The 12,705-nt window shown below is 42.3% G+C and overlaps 1 protein-coding gene across 2 annotated transcripts in view; it reads left to right on the top strand.

Moving 5' to 3' along the window:
- Window positions 1–1,961: 1,961 nt before the first annotated feature.
- Window positions 1,962–12,705, top strand: part of LOC137378138 (extracellular sulfatase Sulf-2-like) — a 367,355-nt gene continuing 356,611 nt past the window's right edge. For both annotated transcript variants that reach the window (XM_068048257.1, XM_068048256.1), the window contains exon 1: window positions 1,962–2,147. The gene's annotated coding sequence lies outside the window, so the exon portion shown is untranslated. The remainder of the gene's footprint in view (window positions 2,148–12,705) is intronic.

Below are 12,705 nucleotides of genomic sequence, written 5' to 3'. Positions count from 1 at the left end.
CCTGCTCCTATGTTCCATTTTCTATGTAATGGAAGCATAGATCGTTACACAATACAGCATGGGCTCAGGTTAGGGTAACAATAACTTAGAATTTTACACGCCATAATAAGACCTTAGATGACGGAGGTGAATCTGTTGTGTTGCAGAATGGAAGAGCTCTTAAATCAGTAATATTGCAATCTCAGATCTGAAAGTATTGGATAGAGTTTGTCTCCCAGGAAATAGTAAGATATGGTAGCTTGTGAAAGCACTTCATATCCAACACATACTAGGGCAAGTGAGTTATAAGAATTATTTACAATATATTATAGCTGTATTTCACTTCCCCTGAAATAAGATGCATCTTATAGCACATTTATATCCTGGTGCATGCCATATTGTAACACAAGTTGATTCGAGGAACATATATTAACGATAATGTCTTGAACGACATCTCCCAAGCAAAAATTCATAATGCGTTTCTGGAAAATAATTAGTAAGAACTGTTTTAATATAGGTTTAATATATAAATAAAATTTTCCGCACATCTTCTGGGAACATTATACCTAAAGGTTAGTAAAATAATATTCCTGACTGGCTGGTGTGAATTCCTTAACCTACATACCAGGGACATGCTATTTCCACACATGTAAATGATCATTTTTGATTTTTTTGCTCCTAGAGAGTTTCAGACATGTGGGCGGTTAGTGAAATTACCAATCACACCCACAGGAAAATATCTAGAGGAAGAGCAAATAGCTTTTTAAGCGACTGCAGATATTCGTTTAATACCCCACTCTTTGAACACTGAATCTCCTCGACAGCTTTGGAAGCTGATGTGTATTCTATTGTTGTACAGCTGCAAAAGTCTGAAAGCATATTTTATGAAAATTATAAAGTAGATTTTGAGAAATTTGTAGGAGCTGCAAAATATTTACAGTTAAACAAGACCTGAATAAACTGCAGCAAAATCTGGATGTTGCAATATCTCCATTAGACCAGATAAGCTGTTGCAGTCTGCGGGGGTTAATGTGGGTGCAATTGATCTTCATCAGAAATGACAAACTGGCAATAATGATTTGACAGTCCGTTTTACACCCTGTCTAATTTTCTTTTCCATTGACACTGGTGTGTTGTAAAGCAGGCTGCCAAGTCGCGGTAGCTCAATTTGTGCTACAGTTGAGGACCAATTTCACCCTGGTGGTTCTGTCTTTTGCTTTGATAAGGAGACCCACCTGTCTTAAAGTCTCTGCAAAATTTGTTGAAAATATGCTTTGTATAGAAAAGCCTCATAACAACCTATATTCAAATAAACTGCACGTCATGTGTCCTACTGCAAGGTTATTTATGTGAACTACATTCTACTTGTACAGTCAGTTAAAAATCTATATAATTGACACATGATTCATTAACAGATTAATGCTCTGCTTTTACTACTGGGTATTTATAAAGCTGGATGTGAAACAAATTGATTCATTCACCTGTATATTTTGCGACTCATTTTTTCTATCACAGATATAATTTTCAGAGATTAATGTCGTTTGGAATCGCATGATACGAATGGTATTTTCTACACTACACTTTTATTAACTGTATTAGGGGTGAATGCAATAGATTGCTGCTGGAACCAATTAAGCCAGCTGTTTCCTCGTAAATAAAGTAAACATTTTCCCTCTATGTGCATAAAAAGCAGCTGATCAGACGGAAATGTCTGCTACAGATGTACTGTGAATGCACAAATATACTCTGCCAAGAATCTGTAAGGTCCTTGAATCACAGGCAGCTTGGGGCAGCTTAAACACAACCGATCCACTTAGTAACTTTCCCCACCTCACATAGCTCATTTACCAATTAGCTGTGTAAGGTACCAATCATAGAATTCTGAAGTGTTTTAGATGGCAATCTATGCTCCGCCTCTGCTTCTTGGAAACACCCAGCCTGCAGCTTTCACATTGGGTGCAAACAGAGTACAGTGACTAATCCAGGCGTGTTTCAACAGATGGTTAGAGCTGGCCTAATTCAGTCATTGCAGTTGAATGAGGTTGAGAGGAGAAGCCATTGAGAGTCCTTTTCGGAGCTGTGTGGTCTCAGAGCTTGCTGGCATTGTTAAGGGGACCCTTTTTGAGAAGTCCCGTGTCCCAGAAATGAGAGAAGACTGACTGATAAAGGTAGTGTGAACTGCTGCAGTTTCATGCTTTACTTTGTGAGCCTGTGCTCTGTATCAATGCTGTGTACCAGGCTGGTTACAGTTACAGTAGGCTTATACTGTACTGAAAGTAAGGTGTCATTTTATGAAAATAATCATTTTTTAATGAATGTTTTAGTTAGCTTGTAGTAAACCCTACTCAGAGCCATTGCTGTCTGTGTTTCTTTTCTCTTTTACAATGTTTTCACCAGTGCTACTTTACCTCATCATGAGCTTAATATAGTTGTATGGAACCCCAGTCTGATATAACAGTAACCAAATGAATGAATTGAATTTGTAAAGCTTATAATTTACTGTTCCTGTATATTACACTTCCACATAAATAGTATATTTATCTCCCTTGGCAGTGAATTGTTAATTATAGATTGCTATTCTGTGTGGTTATCTGGTTGTAGTTAAAGAACAGTTCAAGAAATAGGTCTGGATAGCAAGAGAGCTTGACTTGCTTTGGTTTTTTATTCATTTTGTAAGCTTTTTACATTTAATTTTTTATAAAAACCAAATTAATGAGAAGTTCAATTGATCAGCTCGGTGACATTAAGCAACAATGTTAACCTTTCCAAATCCCTCCGAACCCATCATTCTCTCAGCCTGTTGTTGTATGGAAATATGTTTTTGGACTGTGTAATATCTATACAAACCCAATTTATGCAATTTGCCTTTTCCTGTTGTATTCGCTTCATTTGCTTCCTTGTATGGATCTTTGTGTTTCAAAACCTTGTTTAAATTTAACCATAGTAACTGAGTATTTTTCATTTTCAGATTCAATTTTTAAGTAACCTTTCCAAATGTTGAGTATTCTAGCAAAGGTGAAATGTTTGTATTTTTAGACTGAATTGCTAAGATGATTATCATACAATCTGCTTCTGAATACAAATCACTTTTTTAGGCGATTCAGTTTGGGCAAATAATACACAAATGATAGACACAGTTTTATAAGAGGAAGTAGGGTTCAGTGAGGACATGGCATGACCAACATGCATTAGTATAGTAAGGTACAACAATTACTTTGTCTTAGTACGACAGGCAATTATATCATCAGATTCTATAGGTGCATTAGACAGTCAAACAATTCTTAACCTAAATAATCAGAATTGTGCATGTACAAAGAAACAAAGGATACCACATTAGGGGTATTTATAGTATTTAAAAAAAACATGCAAAGGAAAAGATTTAGAGTTGGTTTAGTCCCTTTTCTGGTTATTTCTTGTTAGTAGAATATTGAGCAAGAAATGTTACCATTCTGAAATAAATTGTAAGCGCCATTGATTAGAACTTGGTTGTAAAGCAGAAATAATCTTTTGAACTCTTACTTCCAGCATATGAAAAATTGGAATGCACAAGGTCTGACTTCTGCCTTGAACACTTATGTCCCAAGGTACAGATCACATCTCACAGAATGCCTCTGATTGTGCTGGGATTTGGTCTGGTTTTGTTTAATAACTAAGCTGGCATTGATCTATAGACTGAATCCAATCTGAATACAGTTCCAGAAACACTGAACGGCTTTTTCATTAATGCACTAAGATCTGCATACATAACTGTATTTGAAAAATGCATTTTATTTTTGCCATTATATTTATCCGTGGGTACAAACAAAATTTGTTCTGATACTTACACCCGCAATGCGCCTACATCGACTGGGAAGCGCTTGGGACCTACTTGAATAATGAAATGAGACGAGATTTCCCCAGCATATACACAAAGACGTATTGGATGTGCAGATTAGATCCAGGTGAACCTCAATTTGAGCTCATTGTGGATGTAAAGAATCTTAATTTATTTAAAAATAGTTTTTTGGGAAAATTGAGACTGAGTATAGCCACTGACCCTCCTGTAGATTGGATCATTCAAAATATTTATCCATGTCATCTGTTGGAAGATGGACCCATACCTGCTGGGGGAGCCCCTACATCTTCTGTGCATGTCACATCAATGGCTCCAAAAGTAGTCAGGTTGCACACGGAATTGATTTAAATATTAACGAGGCAATTTGAATCATGCATGATTTGCACAAAGCCAAAATTAGAATTCTGAGCACATTGGGGATTGACTGCTACATCCCCAAATGTGTGTCTCTGAATAAAAAGGAGTTAAGCCATTGAGTTAATAGAAAGGAAAGAAAGTACAGTGCGATACTGATGCTGCATTCTGATTTTTCTTTTATTTACATATTGGAATAGACAGGCAAAATTTCTCGTGTGTGTCCTTTATCAGGAATAATTTCTATCCTTTTTCTGTATGTGAATTTTCTGGAACTTGACTGGGCCACTAGAGGGAGCCATTTGTTACATTGCGCTGTAGAGGGAAGATGAAGTTAGCCTGCAGAAGTGCAGCTCCTGTTGACCAATCATAGTGACACTGTCAGCCATGGTACAGGCTGTAGAGTAAATTTCCTGATATGGGTGCAGTTTACTCCACAAAAGGATAAATTTTAACCCTTGATCCTGCTCCACTTGCTCCCGACAAAAATACATTTAAGCTTACCTTTTTGGGGTCTCTTCTGCTGGATTGATGTACTATCTTAAAAATGACAATCTGATTTCTATGCACGTCATAGCACCCCGATTCACATATTAATAGGGGTCGCTTCAGCTGTACAGTTGGGCCTGCAAAAATGGCCGCAGCCAGATTGACCTAGTTAATTGACTGGTAAGTCCTCTGACCCCATTTTGAGGCCGGCACTACTGTGTTAATGGCGATTTTTGGTGAGTTAACCTAGGCTGAAATGGTTCAAAACAGGTGTAAAGTGCACAAAAAGTGAAGTGAGGTGTGCTTTTTCCACATGTTCCTGGAGTCAGTAAATTAGCATAATTATAATTATGTTCACCAGACTTGTTCCCAGGATGGCGGGACTGTACTATGAAGAGAGATTGGGGAAACTGGGCCTGTATTCTCTAGAGTTTTGAAGAATGAGAGGTGATCTCATTGAAACCTGCAAAATACTTAAAGGGATAGAAAGGATAGATGCAGGTAAGATGTTTCCCCTGGTTGGGAGTCTAGAACCAGGGGACACAATTACAAAATAAGGGGGAAGCCACTTAGGACAGAGGTGAAGAGAAATTTCTTTACTCAGAGGGTTGTGAATCTTTGGAATTCTCTACCCCAGAGGGCTGTGGAAGCTCAGTCATTGAGTATGTTTAAAGCAGAGATTGACAGATTTCTAAATACCAATGACATGAGGGGATATGAGGATAGTGTGGGAAAAAGGCATTGAAGTGGATGATCAGCCATGATCGTATTGAATGGTGGAGCAGGCTCAATGGGCTGAATGGCCTACTCCTGCTCCTATGTTCCTATGCATATTTGCAGGTTTGGATGTGGGAACAGAACATCACCAGTGAAGATAAAATTGGAAGAGCTGCTGATAAATAAGGGAAGTGTTAGAATAGTAGGAAAAAAATCCTTCCCACCTTAGGAAAAGCTCAGTGGACATTTCATTTGTATTGCCATCCTTAGTCAAGGGTGAAGGGGAGAGGGCTGAGAAGTGTTACGACCTAGTGAAAAAGAGGTCTAGGGTTCCCTTTCAGCCTTCACCTGGTCTAACTGTAACAGGGTTTAATTTTAAACACACTGTGTGTTTTAGCTCCCCCTTGGTGAATCCTTGTTCACTGCTTTCTGATTACAAGGCAAAGAAATGAGCACAAACAGGCTTTCTTGGGTTTAAAGAAGAAAGGTGAAATTTTTTATTAAACTTAAAATCTAATTCAGTTAATGCATAGGGATACATGACATGCCTATGCTAGCATGCATATGCTTTGCACACATGCAGATAGGGACAGAAAGAGCAGACGAAAAATAATGTGAAAAAGTTTGAGACAATCTCTGAAGAGGGTTTTTCTGTTACTGTGCTTCGAGCTCGCTGTAGTTCTTGATTGTAGATAGATCTTGCTTTTTCTTGGGGCCCAGTATTCTTTTTAAACCTTGTTCACTGTGGAAGACATTTCTCTCTTGGTGTTCATGTATCTTCAGGGAGTTTCAGTTCCGTGAGAAGGAGATGGGAGTAGACAGGAGGTCTTCTTCAGTCCAGGAGCAAAGAGCTTTCCTGCCAGTTCAAACACTGTCTCTACAATTTAAAACTCCCCAGGGTGGTCAGCAGGATAGTCACGTGACTGGTATAACCACTTCTGGCTTGGGCAGCCCATTGCCTCCCTGCCACCAAGCGATTTTGTCGAGGGTGGGATTGACTGACAATGGCCTTTCTGCCCAGCAGCCAATTGAGGCCCTTAAGCCGCCTGTTAGCCATATAAGGGTCTCCTCTTCTTTGCCAATGGGATTTAACCAGCAGCGGGGTGTTTCCACCATGCAGGGAGGTCACCCAGTAAATCGAGGCACCCTTCCTGTGGGCTTGGGGGGGCTCCCTCATCCACGGGCAATCTGTGGCCCATGGAGGCTCCCCACTGGGAAAAACGCCACCTTTCTGGACCCTCCTCCCCCTTCAAAACACCCACCCTCCCACCCCACTCCCTCGCTGGGGCCTTCCGGACTGGCCCCGACGACCCCGCCTCACTTACCTCAAGTCCAGGTCTCCAGTGCTGGGCCTAGGGCCAAGGTCTCTGCAGTACTGGCTGTGGCCATCGCTCCCGGTGGTGCTGCTGTTACTGCTGAGCTGCTGGCCCTGTGATTGGCCGGCTGCTCTTGGAGGCGGGATTCCCATCTTTAAAGGGATGGGATGCCGTTCCGGCCACTTAAGTGCCTAAACAACGTAGGATTGCGCTGCGGGGACTGTGGGGAGTGGGGTGCAGTGGTGGGTGTTGCCAGGAGCCCTGCCAGCACCATAAAATCCAGCCCAAATAGTCAATTGTGTAGCAATGACCAGGTTGCTTGATTTGGATCTTGAGATGCAGAGCCAAAGATCTAGAGCACAAATTCCAAGAGTCTGTTTAAGGCACTGCTATGGTCACTGCTGAGGTGCTGTGTACAATTCTGGTCATTCCTCTATAGTAAAGATATCCAATCATTTGACGCAGTTCAAAAAAGGGTAACCAAGCTGAAACCTAGCTTAAGACATCTGAACTATGAGCTTGGGAATGTTTACCCTAGAGAAAAGAAGAGTCAGGAGAGATATTATTTAAAACTGTTACAGGAATATGTAAACCAAGCCCCAATGATATGCCTGAAATTACCATAAATTCCAGAACAGGGATTAGACTCAAGTTTAGAAGAGGAAAGATGCACACAGGTTTTAGAGTTAACTACTGAATGTGGTTGTTGTCCTTAAACAATAGGGGAGACTTCTTCTGGTGTTCACTGAAATTATGCTGGAAGTTCTGGAAGACAATCTATAGATCTCCATATAAACAGCCATTTAAGCCAATTCTCCAGAGGTTCTACTGATCATCTGCCAAAGTTACGACAGGATGTGGGGAAAGTCCTTCCGGCAGTTGCAGATAAATTTTTGTTTTAAGAAAAAATGTCATTGACCTCCATGGGCTGAATTTTATTCTCCCCCTGCTGGGAGCAGCGGTGGGTGGAAAAAATGGCGGCCCACATGCACGGGCCGCACACAGTCATGCCGCCGCGATTTAATGTGTGGCGGTTCATTTCAAAAAGCAGGGAAGTCTGCCCCCCCAAAATCACGTGTTGGGGCGGACTCTGCGACGCCGGCAACGGGGTCAGCCGCCTCTGCGCAGGCGCTGGTGCTATTTTTAAAGGGCTGTCAGACTTGAAGAGTGAGTACAAAGCTCAACCTTCCCCCCACTACACTATACATAAATGTGTGACCTCCCCCCACCCCCCAATACACAGAAAATAAATGGTAGCTCCATTTCCCACCCCCACCAAAACACTTGTATAGAGTATTACTTAAATGGAGAACAACTGCAGAATTCTGAGGGATCTGGGTGTTCCAGTGCATGAGTCACAAAAAGTTAGTATACAGGTACAGCAAGTAATAAAGAAGGCTAATGAAATGCTATCCTTTATTACGAGAGGAATTGAAAATAAAAGTAAAAATGTTATGCTTCAATTATACAGAGACTTGGTGAGACCACATCTCGAATACTGTGTGCAGTTTTGGTCTCCTTATTTAAGGAAGGATGTAAATGTGTTGGAGGCAGTTCAGAGAAGGTTTACTAGCTTGATACCTGGAATGAGTGGGTTGTCTTATGAGGAAAGGTTAGACAGACTGGGCTTGTTTTCACTGGAGTTTAGAAGAGTGAGGGGAGACTTGATTGAAGTATATAAGATCCTGAACTGTCTTGACAAGGTGGATGTGGAAAGGATGTTTCCTCTTGTGGGTGAGTCCAGAACTAGGGGACACTGTTTTAAAATTAGAGGTCACCTTTTTAGGACAGAGTGGAGGAGAAATGTTTTTCTCTGAGGGTTGTGCGACTTTGAAATTCTCTGCCTCAGAAGGTGGTGGAGGCAGGGTCATTGAATATTTTTAAGGCAGAGATAGATAGATTCTTGTTGGGCAAGAGAAGCAAAGGTTGTCGGGGGTAGATGGGAGTGTGGAATTCGAGACACAAACAGATCAGCCATGATCTTATTGAATGGCGGAGCAGGCTCGAGGGGCTGAATGGCCTACTTCTGCTCCTAATTCGTATGTTCGTATGAATAGTTGATCTCTCCCATCGACCTCCACCCCTCCACCCCGCAACTGCACAAAGTACAGAGGTCCCCCGCCACACTAGAAATGCAGAGTTGACCCCATTTCCCCTCCTCCTCCCCCCCCCCCCAGTACACTAAAAATCCTAAGTTCCCACCCTTCCTCACCTCGGTGCCAGCTTTCCCTGGATGGGAAAGTGAAGGTGCATAAGTGCCAGCCGTTGCGCGGAAGATCGCAGACAGCTGGTAAGATCGCGGGGAATGGTATGTTAATTTATTCACGTCCTTTATCTCAATATTTAAAGTTGGGTCCCATCAATGAATGGCGGGGGTGTGGGGCCATCTCAGAGCCTCGCCGCCGCTGGGAAGATCAGGCCCGGTAATCCCTGTGTCCGGCTCCGTGACGGGCCACTGCCGGTGTGATCTTCCGGCATCCCTCCTCCCGCACCCCCTGCCACAAAGCCCGGTGTTCGGAGCTCAGTAAAATTCAGCCCAGTGTGTGCAGTCTGGCCATTGTGGCTGTGATTTCCACTGTACCTTTTCCATGGCTTTGATATTCTTCAAATATTAGCCAGCAATCCAGACAATACTCAACTGTTTATCAGCATGAAATCAGATAGTCTCCTCCTTCATGTTTACTTACTGCACTTACACCTTATGTGAATTTGAAAGAAATAAACAGTTTGTTTATATAGTCAAGAGTTGATAAGATCAGCTCTAATATGAGCAGCAAATGTCTTTGAAAACAGGAAATCTTGCTATCAGACTGATTGTTATTTAACCTTTGACAAATATGGGTTTGCTTTATACTGCATTCCACGGTGCTAACCTTAAGCAACCTCAGTTCAACGAGTCACTCCCTGATGCACACCTGTTTACTTGGCATGTCACTGCTTTATAGTTTTCTCCTCTGGGCTTATTGAAGTTATGCGATGATTGTACACAGTATTCACGTATACGTACACTGAGAAGGTGTCAAAATGCATTTCACCTCTCTTGAAATATTGACTAACTTTTAAGGCAAGTGGCGATGTAATGTCTCAGAATTGTTGATCCAGGAAGGTTTAATTCTGTTAATTTGTGCATGTGAGATTCGCAGCAAAATAAAGTAGGCAATAAACAGGTACACTAAGAATTTTGTACTTTTTAAAGAGATCTCTGGGATTTGAAAAAGGCTTATATTAAAACAAGAAATGCTGGAACCACTCAGCAGGTCTGGCAGCATCTGTGGAAAGAGAAGCAGAGTTAACGTTTCGGGTCAGTGACCCTTCTTCGGAACAGTTCCGAAGTTCCAAAGAAGGGTCACTGACCCGAAACGTTAACTCTGCTTCTCTTTCCACAGATGTTGCCAGACCTACTGAGTGGTTCCAGCATTTCTTGTTTTTATTTCAGATTTCTAGCATCGCAGTATTTTGCTTTTATTTGAAAAAGGCTTCCTGTTCAAAGCAGGTGCTTTTCCACTACATAGACTTATGTAGAATATACAGCACAAAAACAGGCCATTTGGCCCAACCAGTCTGTGCTGGCATTTATGCTCCATGTGAGCCTCCTCCTATATTTCCTCATCTAACTCTATCAGCATAACCCTCAATTCCCTTCTCCCTCATAGGCTTATCTAGCCTCCCCTTAAATGCATCTGTACTATCCACCTCAAATACTCCCTTGGTAGTGTGTTCCATATTTTCATCTGGTAATGAAGTTCCTACTGAGTTCCCTATTTTATTTCTCGGTGACTATCATACATCTAGTTTTGCTTGTTCCCACAAGTGGAAACTCTGTTGCTATGTCTTCTCTATCAAAACCTTTCATAATTTTAAAGGTCACTCTCATAGAGTGATACAGCACTGAAACAGGCCCTTCGGCCCACCAAGTCTGTACCGACCATCAACCACCCATTTATACTAATCCTACATTAATCCCATATCCCCTACCATATCCCCACCTTCCTGCACTAGGGGCAATTTCCAATGGCCAATTTACCTATCAACCTGCAAGTCTTTGGCTGTGGGAGGAAACCGGAGCACCAGCGGAAACCCATGCGGTCACAGGGAGAACTTGCAAACTCCGCACAGACAGTACCCAGCACTGAACCCAGGTCGCTGGAGCTGTGAGGCTGCGGTGCTAACCCCTACACCACTGTGCCGCCCCTAAATTCAAGAGAAAAGAGAACTAGCCTATTCATCCTCTCTTCATGGTTATAACCTTGCAGTTCTCATCCTTGTAAGTCGTTTTTGCACCCTCTCCAGTGCCTCTATATCCTTTTTATAAAATGGTAATCAGAACTGCATGCATGGGCGGCGCAGTGGTTAGCACTGCAGCCTCACAGCTCCAGCGACCCGGGTTCAATTCTGGGTACTGCCTGTGCAGAGTTTGCAAGTCGTCACTGTGACTGTGTGGGTTTCCACCGGGTACTCCGGTTTCCTCCCACAGCCAAAGACTTGAAGGTTGATAGGTAAATTGGCCATTGTAAATTGCCCCTAATGTAGGTAGGTTGTAGGAGAATTGAGGGAAAGTGGGGATATGGAATTAATGTAGGATTAGTATAAATGGGTGGTTGATGGTCGGCACAGACTCGGTGGGCCGAAGGGCATGTTTCAGTGCTGTATCTCTCTATGACTTTATGACTCTACTCTAAGTGTGGTCTAACCAAGGTTTGATACAAGTTTAGTAGAGTTCTCTACTTTTCAATTCTATCCCTCTAGAAATAAGCCCTAGTGCCTGTATTTTTTTTTAAATGGCCATGTTAGCCTGCATCACTACTTTGTGATTTGTGCATTTGTACTCGATCCCATTGCTCCTCTACTACATTTAGATTCCTATTTTCTAAGTAATATGTCACCTTATCATTCTTACCAAAATGTAATACCTCACACTTATCCATTTTGAAATTTATTTGTCAATTATATGCCCATTCTGGAAGTGTATTAATGTACTCGTCGGTTGTTGCAGCCATTGAATGCATCCCTTTGGAATGGGTATTGTTAAAACAAGGCCCATCTGCCCTCAGGTAGGTGTAAAAGCTCTCATTGCATTATTCCAAAGAAGGCCAGTGGAGTTCTCCCTGTATCCTGGTCAATATTTATCCCTCAATCAACACCACTAAGAACAGATTATCCGTACATTATCACATTGCTGTTTGTTAGCCAATTTGTGTACAACAAGATCCATCACATTTGCTACATTACAACAGTGAGTACATTTCAAAAAAAATTTCATTAGCTTTAAAGTGCTTTGGGACATCCTGAAGCCATGGAAGGTGCTATATAGCTGCAAGTCTTTCGTTTCTTGGTACAGTCCATTCCCTCATTTCTTATTTCACTCTTCAGATGGGAGGCTCTTATTAAACAGTCTAGTAACCTTACATTATGGGGTGATCTTATGAATTTAAGTTTCCAGTTCAGAGTTTCACTTGTATATTAGTGTTGAGCATCAAATAGAAATGCAAACCTGTAGTTCAGGTTCATTTAAAAAATGCCGATAACGTACTGGGATTTATTTCTTGGGGCATAGAATTCAAAAACAATGAAGGTATGTTAAACTTTAATCGGACCCTGGTCAGGCCACTTTTAGGGCTGAATTTTCCTGGCCCGTTGGGGACCGACTGGGAGGTGGGAGGGCTAATAATATGGCGGGGGAAGGCATCAGGAGGGGAGCCCGACAGCTCGGCCATCCACTGGGCGGCCAATTCAGCCACTTAAATGGCCAATTAATGGCCACTTCCCACAACTGTAGGCATTTTGCATGCATCAGGAGGGCTCGCTGTCACATGGGGAGACTGCCGGGTAAACCCTGGCGGCCTCACAGCAGGTTCCTGGGGGGGTGGGGGGTGGGGGCTCCTTTATGGCCACTCCATGATTCACAGTGAGGTCACCCGGTGGAGAAGGCCATCTCCGCCCTTCCCCTTCCCCAGCAACAGCGCCACCAGTGCACCGCGATCTCCACTGCCCCCTCAACCCTCCCCCCACACAACC

Source organism: Heterodontus francisci, chromosome 16, assembly GCF_036365525.1.
Source record: "Heterodontus francisci isolate sHetFra1 chromosome 16, sHetFra1.hap1, whole genome shotgun sequence".
NCBI lineage: Eukaryota > Metazoa > Chordata > Chondrichthyes > Heterodontiformes > Heterodontidae > Heterodontus > Heterodontus francisci.
The sequence above is the reverse complement of the archived record's forward strand: the minus strand, read 5'-3'. Positions and strand labels throughout refer to the sequence as shown.